This window comes from Notamacropus eugenii, chromosome 2 (genome assembly GCF_028372415.1).
Source record: "Notamacropus eugenii isolate mMacEug1 chromosome 2, mMacEug1.pri_v2, whole genome shotgun sequence".
Lineage (NCBI taxonomy): Eukaryota > Metazoa > Chordata > Mammalia > Diprotodontia > Macropodidae > Notamacropus > Notamacropus eugenii.
The window spans coordinates 29585975-29610248 of record NC_092873.1 but is presented as its reverse complement, the minus strand read 5'-3'; positions in this window follow the sequence as shown (position 1 = coordinate 29610248).

Genomic DNA, 24274 nt, shown 5'->3' with positions numbered 1-24274 from the left:
TCAAAAGAGAGAATAGAAGCAATGCGGAGCAGGATAGGATGGAGGGAAATAGAGGTAGTCTTTCACAACACGACTATTATGGAAGTCATTTGCAAAATTACACACATATGGCCTATATTGAATTGCTTGCCTTCCAAAGGGAATGGGTAGGGAGGGAGGGTTGAAGAGCAGTTGGAACTCAAAGTTTTAGGAATAACTGTTGAGTATTGTTTATGCTACTGGGAAATAAGAAATACAAGTAATGGGGTATAGAAAATTATCTTGCCCTACAGGACAAAAGAGAAGATGGGGATAAGGGACGGGAGGGATGTTAGAAGAGAGGGCAGATTGGTGATAGTGGCAACTAGAATGCCCAGCGTTTTGGGGTGGGGGAAGGAGAGAAATGGGGAGAAAATTTGGAACCCACAATTTTGTGGAAATGAATGTTAAAAGTTAAATAAATTAATTAATTCAAAAAAGAATGATATAAGCACTGATATGCTTGTCAGGTTTGGTAAAAGCACTTGACATCAATGACCTTGTTTGCCTAAAGCCAAAACAATAGCAAAAATAAGGTTGAGAACTACCCTTCACATCTTCAACTCTCTTTGCCAAGTCTTCAAAGAAATTCCTTTTTCTGTTAGGATAGGAATTACACTCCTGGTTGCAGTCATAGGACAGAAAAGGTCTAAACTATAGAAAGTATGATAGTTCTCCCACTTATGTGAATACAGTGTGGTGAAAGGGCTTACTTTTGCAAAGGGAAGGCAGGTCATTCCATTTCATTTCATTCTTTAACCTGGAAGGAAGACCTACATAGGTAAATTCATTCATACACATGCATATATATATACATATATATATACATATATATGTATATATATGTATACATATATGTACGTATACACACAAAAATACACACTTGTATATGTATATACGGATATGCTACAAAAAATACTCCAGAGCAAAGCAAATTACTTCAAAATTGCTAATAGCAAATCAAGCCAAAAAGCAAAAGAAATCCATTTTTTCCCTTATTAGATAAGATTAAGTACCTTGTAAAAATAAATCTAACTAAAGTTTGGTAAACTTTTTAATGAAAATGTAAAGTTTAAAGAAGCCAATGTAAAGTTGTGAAGGGTAAATTTGGCATAATTCATTGAATTCCTCCAACTACACTAAATTCTTGTATGGAATGGCTAGATTAAAACACATGATCATCTATACTATACCTAACATTTTAAAATTTTTTATACAAAATTGCTACCCAGTTTAATATTTCTCAGAACTGGCACCCATTGCATATGTGAAAAATCATAGATAATGGGAACTGCTATTAGACTGTACGAAGCTATTCATCTTCCACAAATAAAAGCCAGTGATTACACAAACTGCAATTTTGGACACAGAGCAAGAATTGTTATTAAAGGGTAAAAAATAAATACTGAGATAAATAAAAAATTAGTAGGGAAACAAAAACAATTTTTAAAAAATAGAGTTAGTATCACATAAAAATAATTAATGCTTAAAGCATAATGATACTTTTAAAAATAGGATTCCTGTTCTAAATTTTATAGGAAAATAGTGCCTGATCTTTGGAATTTCCATGGATCTCTTCTAACACTAGGAGGAAAAGATGTATCTCCAGTCACTGGTCCAAGTTATCTGGCTGGCTCCTCAGAATGCAAAGTCTCCCTGTGTTCATTGGTAGGAGGTAGAGTTTGGCTTGTCTGGGCTCTTGTCGTGTTGGGTGAGGGGATAGTTGTAGAATGGTTGGCTCCCTGTCTTACATCATGGAGGGCAACAATGAATGTTGTCTCTGGCCTTGTAAAAGTTGGAGGTCTCAAGGAATGTGTTTGATATTTGAGAGTTGTGTGGGGTTTGAGTATATTCTCCACAAAGGTAACAGACAATGTTATGGGCCCAGATATCCCTTTTGTGGGTGCCAAGGACAAACATGTATTGGGATGATCCTTATACCAGGATGGTGCTGGGCAGCTGAGCCAGATTCTCTTCACATCTGAGAGTCTGACCTCTCTGGGGTAGTGACCTCAGGTTGTCCTGGAGTTGGTGCAGGGTTTTCTCCTGAAAGTTGAAGGAGAGAAGGACATGGAGGCAGGAGGACTGGTGCCCATCCCTGAAGCTGAGGCAGTTGTACAGAGGACATCTGGTGGAATTGCTATAGATATTGATCCCATACTGGAGTTCTCCATGGTAGTTGTTGGTGCTCTAGATGGGATGATTGGGAGAAGAGAGGAAAGTCTCCCAGTCAGGCTGGTCTGTAAAGGAGTACTTGAGTCAGAGGTAGCTGTTGTTTCATCTGAAGTCAAGGCGAGCAACAGGCTCCTGGTTGCCATGTTCACTCCTGCAGATGTCTTAGGTACAGCAGTGGCTCTTCTTGAAAAATAGGTTGACTGTGTGTGAGAGAGGGTGTCTTGATTTCTGGCCAATTGTCCCAGTGGGAATCTGGTCGCTGGTGTCCTGAACTGAAGATAGTAGAGGATATATTCTATATGTGATTCATAGACTGAAATGCAACATGATAATCAAGTCTATTAAATGTCCAAAATAAGGCACAGGTTTTACAAGTATTAAATCTAGAGCTCTGACTTTGACATTTTAACTTCTCTTAAATGTACTCACTCCCTGCAACAATGAAATAATCAGCCTACTTTGGCCAAGAGTAGACTTCAAGTGACTGAGTCTGTATCTCTTAACAATAAGAAAACAGCAAAAGGTACTAATAAAGCAATTTATAAAACAACTAAATTATGATTACCCCAACCTTATTTTTTCATTAAAAAAATTAGCAATACTAACAACTCTTAAAAAAAATTAAAATAATGATAAAAGCATGGCACATCCTTATCATCAGAGGACAAGATGCCCCATGGTATAGACATCAAGCCTTCATGAAACATATAAGGCCTAGCAAGAATATCAGGAAGATGAAAAACTGCAAAATCTCTTCTTAGACATTCAAAATTCCTAATTTGTGTGACACTTCAAAAAGCAAGTTGGAATGATCGTGGATTGTCATTCGATTATGCCTAGTTTTACTGAGATGTGTTCTACTGGAGGACAATGGACAAAATAGCTTCATGGGTTAAATGAGTCATTTGGAGTTTTTCAAATGATTATTTAACAAAATAAAATTAAACACATTACATGTTCTATTTGACACAAATCATGTTGTTAATGACAAACTATTTCCAAAAATAAAAGCTAAAATGTGAACATTTTCAACTTACAGTTGAGAGATTCAGTCTCTTTTCAACCAAACCATTATTTGGCCATTTCCTCACCAAATTCCTGTTACTATATAAGTTTGTGTGTATATGTACATGTGAATATACACATATATGTATGTATTCATCTATTCATATACACACACATGTATTCAGATAGGGAAATCCAGCTACTTCTCTATAACTCTGTTGACGGTCTCCAAAAGAATCTGCAATAGAAAAATTCGTCATCATCAAGCCAACCTGATGATGAACCTCAGACTAAAAAGGACATGTCTTACCAAAAAAAATTTTTGAATGATTCTATTCTCATTTCCACAACTGCTTTGGAAAATATGTATCTGTATATGTGTATGGGAAAGCTGCCTCCTCAAAAACCTTATCTCAGAACAGGAGGTAAGGAAACTTATTTCTCTAATTGCAAGCTCAGTTCACATCTTTGGGATAACCCCATAGAGACTAGCAATGACCTTGGTAAAGTAACTGCTAGAGAACTAGAGAATTCTCTGATCCACTGGTATTTAAATTTCCATGGGTTCAGCTTTTCAGTGATAAGCTTATTCCCAAAAGCAAATTTTTTTTTTTCTGGACCAAAGTAGACTCTAGTCATCAAAATCTGGAATGTCATTGTAAGAGTAGCCCGTGTAGCATTTGGGAACATAGTAGGCAATTCACAAAAGGTAGAATCCTGGCAGGAATACCAGAATTTCAATTACCAGAACAGAAATGACTCATTCTGCCCCACCTTTGCTGATATATCCAGCTAATAACAGAGCGCCTATGACAGTGTGAAAGGTGCCAATCATAAATAGTACTATGGCAACTGCAATAACCTTGTAAGGGATTTTGGGAGGGCTCTTCTTAAAGTTTTCGAATTTCCCTGATTAAGTGATGAAGTTTTCATTATTTTATATTCATCATATTATTTGTATAAGTAATACCTTTATTGAAATCAAATGAGAACTTTCATTGACATAGGTTTCAAAAAAAAAAAAAAGAAAGAAAGAAATGCTTTGTAGTGAAGTCCCAGTAAAGCTTTGTTGTTTTACGTAAGATGAATCATTTTCAAATCTCTCCATATTTGCTTTGGTTTACTAAACTATGTTTAAGCTAATATTTATAGATGCTCTGATCTTTTCTGTGTTCTCTTTTGTGAATTTACTATTACAAATTTGAGAATTTTCTTTTCTCGAGACTAAATACAAACAGGATCATTTTCTATATAAGGATACTTTGTTTTGGTACTTTCCCCACGTGCTATATATATTGCAACATTTACCTCCTCTCTATCTATACTATACTGTTTCATTTGTCTCTGAAAAGGAAACTATACTGTTTTAATGGTGATCGGGAGAGCTCTCCCATTTCATCTCTTCCCACTTCTGTGAGGTCGTAAGAATTAAAGAACTGCATGCACTTAGCTTTTAAGGGCATCATGTCGATTAAGATCGCATCTTCCTACAGACAGGAAGAGGATACCTTTCTACAGTAAGGGGGGAAGATTAACAGGGGCTTGAAGGAAGCCAGAAAAATACAGAGGGAAAGGACTCCAGGGATGGAAGACAGTCAGTAAAAATATATTGAGTTGTGAGATAGTGAGTCAATGCAAGGAAGAGCAAGAAAGCCAGTGTCACTGGCAGAATGCAGGAGTAAAGTACAATTAGATTGACAAATAAAAGGAGGGACAGGCTCTGAATGTGAACTAGCACTTTCTATTTGATTCTTGAGGGAACAGGAAGCCATTATATTTCATTGAATGGTAAAATGACATGGTCAGACAAGAGCTTTAGGAAAATCATTTTGGTGGCTGAGTAGAGGATGGACAAGCGTGTCTTATGACAAGAAAATCCACAAGAAGGGTACTGCAATAGTCCAGGAATGAGGTGATGTGGGCTTGCACCAGGAGGATGATAGGGTCATATGAGTAAAGGAGCATATAGGAGAGGTGTTAAGAGAGCAAGACCTATATTCCTTAACAAAAGATTGGATATGGGTTTGGGCGTGAAAGTAAGTAGTTCCGGGCTGTGAGCCTGGGTGATTGGAAGATGGGGAGAGCATGAAACTGGGAAATTGAGACGAAATGAATTTTGGGGGGGAAAGGAAATGAGTAGAGTTTTGGATGTGTTGCAATTCAGATACGGACAAGACAACCAGTTCAAGATTTCTAACAGGCAGTTGTCCAAAAGGAGTAATGAGTTTGCAGATCACTAGAGAGGCTAAAGGTAGATGAGTATATCTGAGAATCATCCATTCTCAGGACGGATTTCCAGGAGCTTACAAAATCTCCTAGAAAAAGAAAAAACAAGGGCCCAACTCAGAGCCCTAATATACAATACCCAAAATTCGCATTGATGACTTGGGTGAGAATGTAGCAAAAAAGACTGAGACAGGATTCAGCCAAAGAACCAGGAGAGTATTGTCATAAAAATCTAAAGGGAAGAGAATATCAATGAAAGTAGGAGAATGGAATGAAAGGCTGCAAAGAGATGAAGAAGAATGAGGATTGAGAAAAGGTCATTTCTTTTTGCAATGACGAGTTTTATAGTAACATTAGCGAGGACAATTTCATTTTGCTTATGAAACTTAGCAACCAGACTGTAGAGATAAAAAGGGAGTGGGAGAAATGGAAATGGAAACACCTTTTGTAAATAGCTATCTCAATGACCTTGAAGAGAAAAAGGGAAGAACTAAGGAAGAATATTATCAGGGAAAGAATGAAAAACTGAAGGTGCTTTTTTTTGTGGGAATTCATTTTTTGCAGATAGGTTAGTAGGGAACTAGATGACAGTGCAAACTGACATGGTAGTTTGGCCTCTCGCAGCACATCAGTGTGGAAGACCATCAGACCATCCCAGGGATGTTTCTTCTGGCTGAGAGCACAGCTAACTCCATGTCAAGTCCTTTGTGAGGGTCTAGGCCAGAGTCAGCTGCCTACATAACTCCATCACACACTCCAACTACTTCCAGGGTCAGGCTTCAAGGAGAAACAGAATCATCCTTGGTTTTGACTTCACCAGCACCTGCTGACTCCATCACCCGCATTGATGGGGCTCTGCCTGGAATGAAAACAAAGGTCCTCTAGTCCTTGACCTCTGCTGAAGCCACAGATCTGACCAGGATTGTTAGATATTATGTCTACTTTGCCCCTTTGTCTCCAGTCATTTTCTCTGAGGGATACTTACAAGTCCAAGGCCATGAGCTTGAATATTCCTGGAACTGAAAGCCCAAGTGTCATCCTCAGCAGCAGGGTCACAGATGTGGGCTCTCTTTATTTTGAGACCACTAGAACCAAGAGCTTCTGGGTACAGTGGGAGAAAGTAACAAAGGTGCTTCACCGATCACTCCTTTACCTGGATCTCCTATGTCCTCAGCTTCCCTTTTGGGAGAAGAACCAAGGAGGTTAGGTACCACTCTTTGCTCCCTTCCACCGGTGATTGCGGCTAACCACCTGCAGTCCCAATTGGACACTCAGAGAGGACCTGAGTTCTCCCTTTGGCCACAATGGAGCAAAGTCCATACTGTCACAGTCAAGATGACTGGAGATATCTCTGTGGCTCCAGAGTGACAGCACAGAAGCTCAAGTGAACTCAACCCTGCTTCTTACCACCAGCAGCAGTTGCATGGTTTTTCCTGGACAAAGCACAATTTCTCCCTCACCTACTAAAGGTGACGCCAGTGATCTCACCATCACTGAGACAGATGCCACCCCTGCATGGCCATGGACACTCTCTTCTTCAACTTCCCTAAATTCAACTGAAACGATTCCCTTTACAGTGAACATTAGCCCCAAGACCTGATACCATAAGTCTCACCTTTATCACCAAAATCCCAGATATTGACCCTCTCAGCCTGTGGCCACTCTCAGCCCTGATCTCCCAAGTAGAGTGTCAGAGAAAAACACAACTGAACCATCGACCACCACTTCTACTGAAGAACAACTCTTCTCAAACACTAATCCTGGAGGTTCATTGGTGAACACGACTGGCTCAATTTTGTTGGGACTGGTGCTCATATTGTTCCACATGCAGACAAAAGGGAGCTCAGAGCTCTCTGACCACAGAGAGCATGATTCCATGCAGGATGATAATAAGTATCACGTCAACTCCTCCAAGGCTCAACACAGCAGCTGAATTGAGCTCAGCCATACCTCCTCCAACAATTGCCCAAGAGACTCCAAAAAGTCCTGAGGTCATTCTGACTGCCAGGGATATAAGCCCTTCCTCTACTTGGCAATGGGTAGGAGGGGGGACTGCAGGGTCTCCTGTCCATATGAGATGAGGTTCAAGTGTGTCTGCTGTGTCCCAGACCATCCTCTCTGAAATTCAAAGTTCATTTATCATCACCAAAGCCCCTTAGGAGATTCACACATAATGTCCATTGTCTTGTACTGCAGTCGAGGTCACTAACACAGTTACTCTATCAGATTCCACTCTGATCTCAGGGCTGGAGGAAGGCCAGGATTCCAATGGTGCCATCTCATGGACAGAACCCAGCAGGACCTATCTCACCGTGGATTGCCCTTCAGAAAACCCCATAACACATGGCACTAGTCCTGTGGACACACGCTGACTAAGCATTATCCTCTGGGCCAAGTGAGCACTTGCTTGAAAGAGGCACCAGTGTTGCTACTTTTCTTTTCAAAATGCTTGCTGAAGTCACTGTTCCAGCACCACAGAAAACTACCCAAGAGCTTGAAAGTCAAATGCATTTCTGCCCTAGATGATCACACTGCCCTTGCAGTGGACACTGGCCTTATTGGGAACCTTATCTCTGCATTGTCAAAGGTCACAGCTTATATCAGCAAAGATAGGGAAACAGTGTGAAATTGAGCTCCTCAGGCAGTAAGCCTTCAAGGAATTTGCATCTAATGGGGGAGACAAGGCATAGAAAGGAGTGGTAGCCAGTGAGATGCAACTGAGTTATACATCATGAAGGAGTGTTACCTGGGAAACAAGTGGAGTACATGGACACGTGACATTAGAGAAGAATGAGAGACAGGATTGGGTAACATTTTCAGATCTGGAGAGGATCCGGGAGACGAAAGTGTACCCGTGTACAGGAGAGAGTGAAATGAAGCATGACCCTGAATTTGATAAAAAAAAAAAATAGATGAGTAGGGTGACACACCAATGGGGATCGTGGAAGTCCAGGGCAGACGTTCTAGGGACTAAGCTTGAATCCTGCAAGACTAGTCTTTAGTGTGGGCATCACGACAGTAATGATGTTCGAGGAGAAATGGCCAGAGCTTAGCTTCAGGGCCAGAGCAGGGCTGATGAGAGTGCTCTACAGGAAGAAGTGCCTGTGATGTGCATTGGAGAGGAAAGCGAGGTTCAGGTGATTGGGTATTATCCCAAGGAATGAAAGAATCCCACTGAGAGGAAATGTATATCCCTATGAGAATAACATCAAACCTGTCCACATACTAACCAACTCCTCTGCTTGTAGTATTCTCCAGGAGCACAGTTCATGGATTAGTGAGTCTAATGTGACAAGCAAATGAAAACAGTCTACCAGCATCCTCATGCCTAGCTCCATAGTGAGAGATTCTGTTTCTAAGACTGTAAGAAAGACAGTTAGCATAGAAATCCCTCCAGGCTCAGCTCCCATTTGGGGTACACTTCTCATTGCGGCCATGATCACAAATGGGCTCAGATCTGAGACACCCAGAGGATCAGTAGATTTTGTCATAGAAATATCAGCTTCACCTGAGAAATCCTCTTGTTTGTCCCGTAAACTTCCCACGTTCCTTGAATCCAGCAGAGCCCACAGTCAGCCAAGGATCTAGTGAGCCTTGGAAGGCCATACTATTATGGGATACTCGGGCAGGAGCAGAGGCAAATTCAGCTGCCTTGTCTTTCACTGCTCCCAGCACCATGCCAACAGATGGTGGAGGGGACACAAGCCCTTTCTTGGTGTCTACAGAAGGGCCAACAGAACGTCAGACAGTGTCCAGCCCCTTCCTAGAAGACACAAACATTCTGCAAGCACTCACAGGGAGGACATGCACTTTCCAAGCACATGAGTAAGCCACTGCCCTGACACAATCTCCACTTCTTCTCTGCTCAGCCTAACTGAAGGACTCAGCTACCCAGGACTTTGCCTTCAACCTCTTTGGGAAGCCTGAGGAATTAGGCTAGAAATGTAGCTAAATGCCCCAACTCAGCGTCCATATGCTCCTTGATCATCCTTCTTTATATGAGAAGACATAGGTTCCAATAGAAACCGACATATGAAGAACCATTTAAACCATGTCCACAATCATTTAACAATGTGAATGTCAAGAACTACTATACAAATTGAGCTGAATGCTGTGAAATACTAATGACCTTCTTGTTCATTTAGAATAGATATTGAAATTTATTTCCCTCCCTTCATTGGAATGTTGAAGTGTATGAAATAATTATTAGTATGAAATATTAGTATTAAATTTAGTATGAAATAATGCATTTAATGTAAAAACTTTTTGATGTATTGGCTAGTTGTGCTATACGTTTTTGAATCTTTTATATTAAAGGAAGTCTCTAGGAGGGAGATGGATATATTTCAAGATAAATATTACCTAAAAAACAAAATGCAAACATCACTTTATCACTAATTAATGTAAAGTTAAAACAATTTAAAGGAGATGTTATATATCAATATATGAAATAATTTTAGAGAAAGACGTGAATATTTACGAAAATGTAATTTGTCCGGACCAACAGGAGAGAAAATAAAATACTTAGTCCCATCTTAATAAAGAAATTGAAAAAGCTTTTAATGAGGTCCCTAAGAGAAACTCCCAGAATCACCTGGATTCACAAGTGAATTCTATCAAACATTAATCTACCTAACTCGAAAGATGCTACCAAGGGGTGGTACTCTCCCAACTTGCCCAGTCATGGATCAAGCCCTTTAAAACAGAATTCCCCTCACTCTCTTTGGCAGTCCTACTGCACCTTCTTCCACACAACCAGGGCTTTTATTGAAACTCTACCTGTTGTGGTCGTCCTTTGTTTTTGAAAGACTTGGACTCCAAGGTCTCTGAAGGACAACAGAGAAATGATAACATGACTTGCACTAGACACTGTTTTGAATGAGGGAGGGCTGTGCAAAGTCACCAGCCTCACCTTTTCCTCCTAAGTCTTCTGGATCCTGTGACCACACATTAATGATGATGACTGGAGATTGGCCAGGATGCAATGGGAGATTTTGGTCTTTTCTGCTAAGTCCTATTCAGGGACTCTCTCAGAGAGTGGTTATGCACATTTAATGAATAGGTCCCCTTAAGAAAAATATGAGCAAAAGAAAAAAAATGAGTAAATCTCACTGGAAGGAATCAGCAAAAGTGACTACTGATAATCACTCTTCTGTCAGAAAAGTTCAGAAAAATATTAAGTGGAGTTTGGGCAGGGACTTATTGGTGTGCCACGTATGAGGGCACTTGGTTTAAGGTTTGGAGAGAGAGAGAGACAGAGACAGACAGACAGAGACAGAGAGAAGGAAGGAAGGAAGGAAGGAAGGAAGGAAGGAAGGAAGGAAGGAAGGAAGGAAGGAAGGAAGGAAGGAAGGAAGAAAGGAAGGAAGGAAGGGAGAGAAAAAAAGACAGAAAGTAAGACAGACAGAAAGAAAAAAAAAGAAAGAGAAATGAAGAAAGAAAGGAAAGAAAGAAGGAAGAAAAAGAAAAAAGAAAGAATAAGAAAGAAAGAAGAGAGAAAGAAATATGCTCTGTTAACATCACGTTAACTAGTGACCCACTGGCCATCCAAATTTACCTTCCTTTGGAGAGGAGACGGAAGGAGTCAACAAAAGCTAGAAGATGAGCTGAGGTACCCAGCTAGTTGAACTCCCATTCAGACATCTCGATCTACTCACAGGTCTGTGTTTGTCCTTAGTTTTAGAAGACCATGTCGTCAGAGAAATGATGACATGACTTGCAGCTGACTTTGTTTTGAGTGAGGGAAGGCTGTACAGCCTCACCAACCTCACTTTCTCCTGCTGAACTTTCTGGGTCCAGTGACCAAATATGCATCAGGACGCCCAGCATGCAATGGGTGAGGCACTGGGAATACAGAAAGAGGCCAAAGACATTTCCAGCTCTGAAAGGAGCTCACATTCTAACACAGGAGACTCCATGCAAATAACTCTATACAAAGCAAGCTATGTACAGGATACATAAGGAATGAAAAGAGAAGAAGAGCCCTGGTTGAGAGATCTGGCCAGCGAACCATCTCTGAGTCCCCATTTCCAAAGGTGAGCTTCTCCTCCTCCAGCACCTTTGTCTAATGATAGTGGTGTTCCTGATGAGGATACTGCTGTTGCAGAACCCCTTGGTTCCCCTGATGGGTTCAATAAGTTGGACTCAAGTGGGGTGTATAGAGATCATCATCATGCCTTAGGAGGGTTAGGACATGGGAAAATCTGATCAGATCTGACCTGTCTTAGATGGTCCTAGAGAATTCAACTGGGGGCTCAGTTGACTGAGGGATCCCTGGGGTGGGAAAGGAGGCTCCTGTGTGACCAGGCCCCTGGGGTTAGTAGTTATGGTGGACTGGGAACACTGGGATGGGTTCAGTGGAATCCATTGAACTGGGTTGGGCAGAACTGTCTGTAATCCATTCATGGGGTAGGATTGATTAGGTCAGTAATTGTGTCCCATCTCACCAGGACTGAGGGGATGGGGCTTGAGGGCTTGTAGGCACTGGCATTCCAGTGCCTAGGTTGAGCCTGTGTCTTGGGGAACTTGGAACGTTCGCTGCTTACCTGTTCCTCACTGGGAGCCCTCACTTGTCTTCACGATCCATCGAGGAGGCAGAATGGAGGCTCTTGAAGGACGCTGGTGACCCTGAAGCTGCCAAGGGGGCCGGAGACTGAGTGGAAGTGTAAGCTTCAGTGGGAGGCAGTGTGCTTCCGGGTGACGATGTGGTGGGAGAAGGGAAATTTGGGGGCGTTGCGGTGGGAGGCGAGGTGGGGGGGGGGCAAATTTGTGGGACAAGGGGTCAGGAAAGTGGCCAGCACTGGTCTGGGAGCTGCTGGGTGCTTTGTCTGTCGTTCTGCTGGTCAGCTGTCTCGTTCACTTCCGGGAACAGTGGACTAGGGCATTGTGCCATGGCATTGGTGGACACAGTAGCTACCTCACCTAGCCCAGTGCCCTCCATCCCTGGCACTCAGGGGACACAGATAAGGTGAGACCATGGAAGCCACAGTGATCTGCCTTCCTTCTGCCCCAGCCTAGCATCCTTAGTACAATAGCGTGCCTACAGCTGAGTGCTCAGAATCACAAGAACACTCCTGCTTTTCTTGTCTCCTTGCCTCAGGGGTCACGTCAGAGGCCCTTGCCTTCATCCCTGAGATCCACCTCAGCCCAGGCCTGCCAGCTACTCTTCAGATGGCCCAGAAGCAGCGAGGCAGCCTCCCATGTGGGAGGGTCTGTCGCCCCCTTCCAGCCTGGCAGGGGCCCGTGAGCTCTCTGAGCCACCATTTCCTAATACGTCAGTGAAAAATATGTTCAAAAACTTTCACAGCATCTAAGTGCCAGGAATATGGGGAGGAAAGCAGGAGGTGAGCTCCAGAAAGTGCTGTGGAAATCTTAAGGCAGGATGTAAATGCTGTTAGAAACTTTTCATTGTAAAAGCAACAATAGCCAGGTTGAAATCCTGCACTGGGCTCTTCCTTGCTATATGACCTTGGGCAAGTCATTGTGTTGAGGTTTGGGGGTGCTTGGAACTTGAAAGAGCAACCCCTGTCCTTCCCGGAGAAATTGAACCAAACCTTCTTTGCCAGTCAAAGACAAAGATGATTATAGGTCTCCCATTTGCAGTAGACTTCTTGGGAATCTGTGTCTTTGTGACTTACACGTGGGGCAGTTAGAACCTGAGCCCTGCGGATAAGGCCCAGATGCAATCCGAGCACTATCTGTGTGATTAAGGAAATTTATGGTTCAGATTCGCACCTACAATAAGACCCATTTGAGAAGAAGAAGCTGGATAATTTATTGATTTACAGAAAAGGCAAATGCATGAACAGTTTAGAGCTATAGCAGAAATAATTAATATAGCCTAATACCAATATAATTATAGCAATATTAACATAGATAGAAGAGGAAATAGAAAAACATCACCAATTCAGGAAAGTACCGACACCTGAATTTTCTCACCTGGCGAGTCCCGGGATACAGCTTTCAGGGTCTGAATTGGGAGCAAGTAGTCCCAGGCAGAGCGTCCTCTCCATGGGTGAGATTCCGAGAACTTACACTAAGCAAGGAGAGTTTATAGGGACCTAGACAAAGACGGCTTTTTGCCAACGGCTCCGCACACTGTTCCAAGCTGGTCGGGAACATGGCCATGGGAATACAGATGTTTGTCCATCAGGGAGATATCATACAGGGGTCACAAGATATAAGTTAATTAGTCATATACTGGGAGGATTAGCCAAATCTTCCAAGTATTATCTATGTGTTCCAGGAGTGGCTAGTTCCCAAAACATTAATACATGGCTGACTCACATATGTTATATTCCTTGAGAGGTCACCAAAAGGACAGAGTGAACTTATTTTATTCAAGGGATATGAAATATTCCTTCACTATCATGGACACAAGTTGGATCTTATGTTCAGAAAGACTGTGATAGGGATCTAGGCATGGTCAAGTAGTTTCAGGTGAGTGGAGGAGGGGTTTAGGGGAGGTCTTGAAGGGAGTGACCAGTAATTTCGGTGAGTAGCGTCAAGACAGCAGAAACCAAGAGAAAAGCATGTTGATAGCATGAAGAATGGGAAGTAGCTGAAGGTTCCCTGGAAATAAGACAATGGAGGGAGAGGCTAGGTAAGGGTAACTGAAATTTGGGCCCAGGGATAATGAAAGACTTCTGACTTCAGCCAAACACCTGTTTCTGAGGCAGGAACATGAGAAATAACTTATTCCCACTCTGGAGGGGTGAAGATAGCACCCTCCAGAAACAAAAGTAAGCCTTAAAAACCTTTACCTGACTATAAAGATCCTCCCCTATCTCCCCATTGACTGGGTAGTGCAGGATGTACAATTTCGAGTACCATGTTCCCCCTTCTGCCACAAGTTATGTATGACCATGAAAATGGACATTTACCTTTCCTAGAGGAGGAGAAGTCAATATTTGTAAGCTTCATACTCATGAGAATTCCAAGCTATACTTCATGTTTATTCTACTTAGCTGCCTTCCAACGTCAAAACAAGTCCCAAACCAGTTGGACCCATGCTTTGCCTGTAATCTTCTCTATGAAACATAACTCCTTCCTTATGTCTCCCATTCTACTGGTGGCTCTTCTGAACTTAGGGAAACAAATATCATCGTGATATATCTCAAATTTCCCTCTTCCTCTGCTAGAAAATAATCTAGTACTAATTGTTGTTGATAGTATCTTCTACAATCACTTTATTTTCCTGCATTTCTTTGCAAGTCAAAACACTCTCTGGCCTGGATCACTTTGGTTTCATTCCGTATAGTACATAAGGTCTGTGGAAAGAAAAATTGTACTCATTCCTCCCAATCCATCCTCTTTTATTTATTCAAATCTTGTTTCCACATCTATCTCCATTCCGATGAATGCTCCCTCACTCTACTATACACATTCTTCCTTTCATCCATCTCCTCTTTAAGTAAGTATAGATTATTTTGAACAAATATACAAATGAGGAAAGGGAAGAGGTTGATCAACCCATACACAAATCAAAGGGAGCAGTCGCTTTGGTAAGGACAGATACAGAGACCCAACAGAAAAAGATAAACAATAAATTGCACATTTAGAAGTCTCATCTCATACAGCAGTCTAGGGGGTGGGGGAGACATCATCAGATCTGCATGTTCATCCAAGTCATCTTCAACTGAGGAACTTCTTGGCTGTCTTTATGTAGAAATCCTCTATCTTCGGTCAATTCTGCTACAAACTTCATCTTGACACAATTGTAATTTTCATTCACCATTTATACCCTCATTTTTCTTAAAGAAGTGTACGCTATTTCTCCTGTTTGATGACCCCAATACAGCTAAATGAACATTTCTGAAGGATGCTTTTCTTGTTCTTCCATCAAAAATTTTTTTTCTTAAAAATCAGTTTCCTCTTTTGTGGCACTGCAGTGCCAAATGTCAAAGTACCAAATCTTGTATGATTTTCAAAATCTCTCCACCAGATAAGGGTTTCCCTGAGAACTTTCCAAATATAACAAATTATGAACTTTCTCTTCCCCAGCACTCAGGCTTTATAGATAGACTGTGTCCATCTCCCCATCACCACCTAGTCCAGCGTTTTCTGTAACACCAAAAGATCTCTTCACCTTTTTATAACCAAGGTTCCAGGAGCCTGTATCACATTTATCCCTCCTTGAACACGATATGCTTCTGATTCCTGCCTCCACCTCTCTCTCTCCTTCTTCTCCTATCCCTTTCCCCTCCTATTTTCCAATAGTGTGAAATGGATTTCTATACCTAACTGAGTTATTCCTTGTTATGCTATTCCTTGCCTGAGCCAGTTCAGAGGAGAATAAGGTTCAAGGTGAAGATTTAAAATAAAGGTTTTGCCACCTCCCCAATCTTCCTTTTGACTGTAAAACCTCCTTCTTGAATCTCTGTTGTGAGGCAATTTACTTCATTGTGCCTTTCCCTTTCCCTTTCTCCCAGTTCATTCCTTTACCTAACTACTTAATTTTAATTCCTTTAGACGTCATTGGTTGATTTGTGGGATCTTTTCTCCCTGAACCAAAGAGCCCTTTGTCAATAGCAGTATTCTGCCAATGTTGATAGATGGCTGCAGTGCAGAGAGCACAACAGACTCCATAGCCTGAAAACATACGGGGCAATAGTGTAGAAAAGTGGAAAGCAGCTGCCCTACAGATCAGCACCAAAGAAGTATGACTGGAAGCTGGCTTGTTCACGTAGTTCAGGTGGCATGCGCACAATCCTTTGGGTCCACCTGTGTCCTCATGGTGTCAGGAGAAAGAGAAGAAATCCCTTTACATGTGGGTGTCAGCTTCTGGTAGGCCTGTGTGTGGACAGAACATTTGTTACGCCAAGTCCAGGACTCTATACATTGCAACCAAGCTGCCCCAGGAATACCTAAGTTCACATCCTACCTCAGACACTTCCTGGTTGTGTGCCCTTGAGGAAGTCACTTCATTGCTATATTCCCCAGAAAATTCTGTAATACACATTCCCAGTGAGCTGGACCTAGCTCACATACATGCAATTCTCTACACTAACAAGACCACAGATCTAGTGTGAGATAACCAAACAATTTTGTATGAGATGTGTACTCATATGACATGATAGTAAGCACTCAAGCATTTCTCTGTTTTTGGTTTGTGTATTAAACTTGGTTTTCCTGAAAATTAGGTTAAAAGAGGCAAACTGCCTTGGTAGCATTTAATTTCCATTGTTCCTTCCCTTCAGGCTGGCCAAAGCTAGCGAACATGCATGTATGAGGACCAGGAATGTGAATTCTGATTTTGTGCTCTAAAGAATGAGAAGGCTTTAACACATGCTAAAATAATCCTGATGCAGGACTCCAATTTGTGATTTCCATAAATGTTAAACCATAATATGCAAAAGAATTTTCTTAATTGAGTGGGTGGTAAATACAGTAAGACAAGAGAGTTGACAAGCAATTAATTGGAATATGACCTAGGATATCTATGTTTTCTTTACCATGAACATGACATAACATATGTCCAAGGAATATGTCTTTAAGATAGTGCCTTTTGGTGAGGAGCCTTGTCCTTGGTAGTCATTAATAGAAGAATGCCCTGGTCTTCTTCATCTTGCCTTATTGACACAGTAAGAGGCATTGTGGGAGTTTACTCAGAGAGCAGAGAAGAGATATCTGTGAGGCCAAGTGGCTACCCCTAGTTGATTAGTTCAGGCTCTGCCCCTTATTGAGGTTCACATGATATTAAATGATTATCAATCAAATGGCAGCCCAAAAAAGGGCAAGTGAACACTAGAGTTGTTGTGTTGGATGAAGGTGGCTTATGGAGTTGATTTCCCACAGGGAAAGGTGACTATGCCTCAGCGAGAGCTGTAGTTGGATGCCCAGTAGCAGAAGCCCCTGGAACTCATGAAACAGCTCATCCTGGTCCAGGAAACTGCATATCCGGGAGCAGGCCCTCAGCGAGCTGCAGACTGACCATGAGGAGCTGCAGGCCAGGCTGGAAAAGTACCAGGAGAAATTCATCAATCTGGAAGATGAGGTGCTTCTCTCTGTTTTTTCGTGGGGGAGAAGTTAAGGGATGCTTCAGGGATGGAGTGTGGGGAATGGCAGGAAAGATGGGCTGGTGACTGTGGGGACTGCAGTAATATATTGGTCAGTAATTGGGTTTTGTGAAGCTGGTTTCATGGGACCTTGTGCACTCATCTCATGCTTTAGCACTGCTGACTATTGTCTGGTATTGTGTTGAGCAGAACTCTATTGATACAACTTCTGTACATCTGTAACGTGTTCTATTGGTGTGGTCTATTTCCTTGAACACTATTCTGAGTGATAAATGTCCATGAAAATATTTTACTCCCTAAAGTCCCAAACCAGCTCAGGTCACAGTGAGCCTTTGAATTGTGATTTTTCCCAGCTCCAAGAACCAAGAGGCTTCAGAAAGCAAATACAGCGCCTGTAGAATGTATTTCAGAAGTTGTCTCTGGAGTTACATCAAGGGCAAGATAAGGTGAACATTTTGGGAGAGGCCAATGCAGCCCTTCAGGAAACCACAATATCTTGGTAATGGAATCAATCAAGAGGGCAGCAGATTTAGCACAGCTGAACGTGCAGGTATGTGAAGCCTTATGCTAGTGGGTTGCTTCTCCTGGATCTTCAAATCAATACACATCTTTCTTTAGGAAGAGTTAGAAAGGGAAGACTTTGACAGTGAGGCATAAGTAAAATGACTCTTTCTTCCCATCTCTCCTTGTGCAAACAGAATTTCCACAGTGAAAATGTGAACATTTTTCCTGGTTTCATAAGGTTATAGTATATTTGGTAATTTTACTCAAAAAGGTTTTCTTAAGGTACAGCTTTATTGTCTAGGAGTACATCAACAAAAGGACTGACTCATGGGTTTGTGTCTATATTTCTTTTTTTGGGGGGGGTTACTTAGAACGGAAGAGGTTGCTATTGTCTCAACCATTGCCGAGGGTCATTCCTTAGCTCCTTGGTTTGAAAGTTTCTTCTGGGAACAATAGTACCGCACTTTTTTTTTTAAAAAAGCGCTTATTTATTTATTTTTAGTTGTCAACATTCATTTCCACAATATTTTGAGTTCGAAATTTTCTCCCCATCTCTCAGCTCCTCCCACCCCATAATGCTTTACATTCTTATTACCCCTTCCCTCAATATGCCCTCACTTCTATTATACCCCCTCCCTTCCCTTACCCTCATCTTCTGTCTTTTCTGGTAGGGCAAGATAGATTTCTATCTCCCATTAACTGTATTTCTTATTTCCCAGTTATATGCAAAACCAGTTCTCAACATTCGTTCCTAAAACTTTGAATCCCAACTACTTTCTCTTCCTCCCTCCCCACCCATCCACACTGAGGAGGAAAACAATTCAATATAGGCTATATGTGTAGCTTTGCAAAAGACTTCCACAATAGTCGTGCTGTGTAAGACTAACTGTATTTCCTTCCATCTATCCTGCCCCCGTTTATTCTATTCTCTCTTCTGACCTTGTCCTTATCCAAAAGTGTTTTCTTCTAGTTATTCCCTCCTCCCATTTGCCCTACTTTTTATCATCCCCCCACATACCCCCGTCCTCTCATTTACCCTCCTTTCTATCATCGCCCCACACCCCACTTCTCGCCTACTTTCCTATAGTGGAAGATAGATTTTCATACCAAATTGAGTGAGCATATTATTCCTTCCTTAAGCTTAATGTAAAGAGAGTAAGCTTCCCTTTTCCCTCTCTCTTCCTCCCTTTTCTCATCCATTGAAAAAACTTTTTTTGCATCTTTGATGAGATAATTTTCCCCATTTTATTTCTCTCTTTATCCTCCCAATATATTCCTCTCTCAGCTGAGATATCATCCCTTCTTATGCAAGTCATCCTGTAATCTCTCACTCCATATATCTATCTATCTAAATATGTATATATGTCTCAGTGTGTGTGCGTGTGTGTTTGTCTCTGTATGTCTTCGTGTGTATGTCTGGTACAATCCGTTCAACTACACAAATACTGGCAAAAGTCTCAAGAGTTACAAATATTATTTTTGCATGTAGAAATGTAAAGAGCTGAATTTTAGAAACTGCCTTGTGATATCTCTTTCCTATTTACCTTTGCTTCTTTCTCTTGATTCTTGTGCTTGAAAGTCAAATTTCCTCTTCATCTCTGATGTTTTCATCAAAAATGCTTGAAAATCCTCTATTTCGTTGAATAACCACTTTTTTCCACTGAAGTATTATCCTCAGTTTTGTTCATTAGGTGATCTTTGGTTTTAATCCTAGTTCCCTTGAATTCTGAAATATCATATTCCAAGGCCTTTGGTCCCTTAATGTTGAAGCTGTAATATCTTCTGTTATCTTGATTGTATTTCCAAAATATTCAAATTGTTTCTTTCTAGTTGCTTGCAATAGTCTCTCCTTGACTTGGGAACTCTGAAATTTGGCTACAGTATTCCTAGGAGTTTCTCTTTTCAGATCTCTTCCAGGAGGTGATTGGTGGTTTCTTTCAATTTTTATTTCACCCTTTGGTTCCAGAACATCAGAGTAGTTTTCCTTGATAATTCCATGAAAGATGATGTCTAGGCTCCTTTTTTGTTCATAGCTTTCAGGTATTCCCACAAATTTTAAATTGTCTCTCCTGGATCTATTGTCCAGGTCAGTTGTTTTTCCAGTGAGATATTTCACAGTATCTACTATTTTTTCATTCTTTTCTTTTGTTTTGTACTTTCTTGGTTTCCCATAAAATCATTCCTTTTAATGCCTGCTCCATTCTAATTATTATACAACTATTTTCTTCAGTGAGCTTTTGAACCTCCTTTTCCATTAGGCTAATTCTGCTTTTTAAAGCACTCCACATTCCTTTCTCCTTGGTGAAGGAGCTCTCTCACTGACCTTTGAAACTGTCATTGGTGTTTGTGGATTGAGCTATCTGGGAAATACTGCTGCTGGTGGTTCCCTGAAGGCTATTCTGGAACCTGTCCCTGCCTCGCCATGCTGTCCATGCAGGGCTGTGTGCCAGTCTGAACCTGGTACGATAGACCTTTCCTGGTGGCTTTCCAGACTGTCTTGGGCTGCAACTCTGTTGTTTTTTAGTTTCTTCAGCTTTAGAATTTGTTTACTCATTTTTACAGGTATTTTATGGGGTATTTGGGGGATCTTCCACAGGTCCTTCTTTCTCCTCAGCCATTTTGACTTCACACCCATCTTCCATACTGCACTTCTCAGGGACTTGGCCAGGGAGTCCACTACAGACCACTCCTGCTTGAGAAGGCTAAAAAGTAGTACTAAAGTCTCTCCATCCACCAGGCTATGTCATCCATTTTTACCTAGTTTCTCTGGGAAAGCATCTTAGTCTCTGCACAGAAACTCAGAATGCTGTGGCTTGCTTTTAAGTGGCACATTGAAATGTCCAGGGTCTAGGTAGCCAGTGCCTAGGAGAGCATACAGTCCCCACCCTAAGGTCTCCTGCAATGGCAGTGCTGTCATCCAACAGAGTTCTTGTTTTTACACTGATTGTGATTTCCCAGACACTTGGCAGGACAATGTGCCGCACCACTTCCTTCCTGTGGTCTAGGTCCACTGCAGGTTTGCCGAAAAAAAGAAGAGGAAAACCTGAAAATCAGCCTGTTTATTCAGGGGTTACAGAGGACACTGAAGACTGAGAAAGCCAATGTTCAAAGCCTCAAGGAGCAGGTATGTAGGTGCTCAGATGGATGTGGGTGAATGTGACTGCTTCTGCTGCCTCTGAATCTCAGACCAGCCCTCACCAGAGGCCATGTAGGCTTGACCATTGCCAGATCTAGAAATACATATTACAGAGATGGTAGTGCCAAAGCCTTTCTAAGCCTTTCAAGGAGTACTGTTGAAAGGTCCTTTAGTCTACACCAGAAGTAAAAAGCTCTACTTATTTGCCTGTTCATTGCACAAAAAATGAAATTTAATAGGCTTCTTAGCCTGACTCTTACCTTCCCCTGCCACAGGCAACAGCACCCAATGTCAAAGCCATATAAAACCTCTATCATTTCAAAGCTACCACCTCGGGAGTGAGTGAATTTAAGAAGGAGCTGCACGCCAAGGAGCAGCTGGCTATGAAGCTCCAAGCAGACACACACAGGCTGCTGTGAGGATTGCCCCACTGAGAATTATCTGGAGTCTGACACCAGAGTTCAAATCTGTCTTTAGGAACTTAGAGCACTAAGCCTTAAACCTCTGTCTGCCTCGGCTTTCTCAACTCTTAAGATGGGGATGTTGATAGCACTTACTCCAATGGGATTGTTGTGGTTATCATATGAGATGATCATTGTAAAGTGCTCTGCACAGTTCCTGGTACATGGTAGGCACTGAACAAATGTAGCCATTCATGGTATTATTATTAACACATCTCTGTATCTCCTGAGGTCCAGATGCCAGAGACACAGGCACAATGTCTTTTCATGTCTGGGTCATTACCAATGCAGACTTTCCAGGTTTGACCATGCTTGCCCTTGGACTTGATCTCTATCCAGCACTGGGAGGATGGGTATGATCAGGAGGAGAAGCTCAGTTTCAGTTTGGCTCCCTTTATGGGGCAACTCCAAAAAGCAAATTTTAGCTGATTTAAGGGATAGACAGTGTTTATGCCAGCATAAAAATGCCATGGTGGCAATACTTGAAGGTAACTAGAAAGGGCGTAGTAAATCACCCTTAAAACAGATCTGGTGTCTGTGAGCAGAGCAGACAGGACCAAGTGAAGATCATCAGGCAGGCTCATCAAAAACATGTAGTCATCAGACATCTGTGCTTACCTGTTTCTTGGAATCTCTGTGCTCATAAATCCCCAGTGCTCTGACATTATTGTATGTCTTCTATACATGACTTACACAATGATGCAGAATATACTGATAGGTGCTGTCGTTTCTAGACCGGATATAGACTTTTATAGCCAAAAGAAGTTGTAGATCAGCAGAGAAATAATATTTTTGCTTGGTATTCTTGTGTCCATCCCTAGGATGCAGGAGGGAAAACACCGACAGGAAGTGTCCCAGTTGAAGCTGGAGTTGGCAGAAACTCAGGCTGAGCTGCAGCAAGACAAGATGAACAAGGTAATGCCCCCTGACCTGAGCTCCATCATGGGACAGAAGACCCTCTCCAGAACAGGCCTTGTGGTTAGGCTGCATAGCCTTGACCAGCAGAAACATGTTCCCTCTGTAGCTGACAGTTTGTAGTTAGTTAATCACCCTAGAGGAAGAGGCTTTGTGATGGAAAGATCTTTAGGGCCCCAACAGGTGGCAGCTTCTGGACTTTATCCTGCTCAGGAGAAGTGGTGTGAGTGTAACCCAACCCAGAAAGCTGCTCCTGAATATCTTTGGTCAGAGGCCGAAGGTCCCAGTCTCCATTTGCTTTGGGCTTTAGCACGCCCAAGGCTTACTCTGTATGGGCTCTTCCTGCTATATCTTTAAAGGACTTTCATAAATTTGAGAAGTGCTGTACTTCATCCCTCTGAAATAAATGTACCAGTAACATAAAGATGAAACCTGATGATTCACTGGATAAAAAAGAGTTGCTTATGATGCGAAAGGTCCTTCATGGAAAACTCTACTACTTCATATGTAAGAGGGGTTATATTGTTGATCATGAGCTTGACAAATCAATATAATTCCCACGAGTTCCCACACGTCAAGTGCTTTAAAACATGAAAATCCAATGGAATTCTTAGCTACGACTTGGGGGGCATCAAACACGGGCATTTCACTTGCTGATTTTGGAGTCCCTCCTGTCAATAACTGGGAAACATTATGCACATTTAGAAAGCTTGGGTTTCCACAGGTGTGCCATTATTTTCCGTCTCTCTCTGTCTGTCTGTCTCTAAAAGTTAGGCACTACTAACATGAATAACACCTTTGTTTTTCAGAGTAAGGAACTGAAGGGAAAGAACAATGACTCCTGTGACTCCTCCCTGTCCCTGCCTCCCTTCGAGAGGGGCTGCTCAATCCTCAACCCGCTGTCAACAAAGATAAACTCTACAGCCTGCACATCTCTCTCCAGCAACTGACGTAGGACCTATTTGTTTATCATTCATTATAAAAAAGGAAATATGTTTGGAACATGCTTTCATGTCACTTATGCTAAATGCCCAACAAGTGGGTCTGCCAGGCTAAAAACTCTTCATTCCCTTGTGTCCATGCCATGTTGCTGCCTCTCACAAGATGAAAAAAGTTTCTGACTTGAATAGAATCACCTATGGACTCCCTCTGACAACTCACACCTGAACAAAATTCTTCTTGACCAAATCCCCAACACAGGGTGAGCCTCTAGCCCAGGGCTTCGCAACCTGTATCCCGTGGGCCCTGTGCTGCCCACCAGAGCATTTCAGGCTTGGTCACTGGAAAATGTATAGGAAAACATCCTTTGTATGAAAAGGAAGTCCTGGGGCCCACTGCTTCTAGCCCCAGGGCCCGAGGGCCACAGTTTGCACAGGCTTGCTCCAACTCCTACCAGGAGGCCTCCCCTTGTGTGGCAGCCCTGTCCAGAGTGGGATATCTCTAAGTGATTTTGGTTTTTCCACTCATCCGTGCTTTATTGATACATACTGTATGTGCACCCAGGATTGAAAACAGGAGATACAACTTAGGAGAGTCTTACAAACGAATCTAGTATACACACACATTTAATAGATAAAGACAGGTATATTTATGTTTTAGAGGGATTCAAAGGAAGGGAAACTGAATTGGACCATTCTCAGAGGAGTTTGGGGTTCTCCTCTGCAGAGACTGCAGACAATGGCTTCCAAGGCAAGGGGAATAGCATGAAGGAAAGCAAGACTAAACAGAACTAAGACACCAGAGAAGACCAGCTGACCTCTACTACCAGGAGAGAGGCTTCTTTAATCAGTAGCCAGACATAGAGACAACTGGGTCAC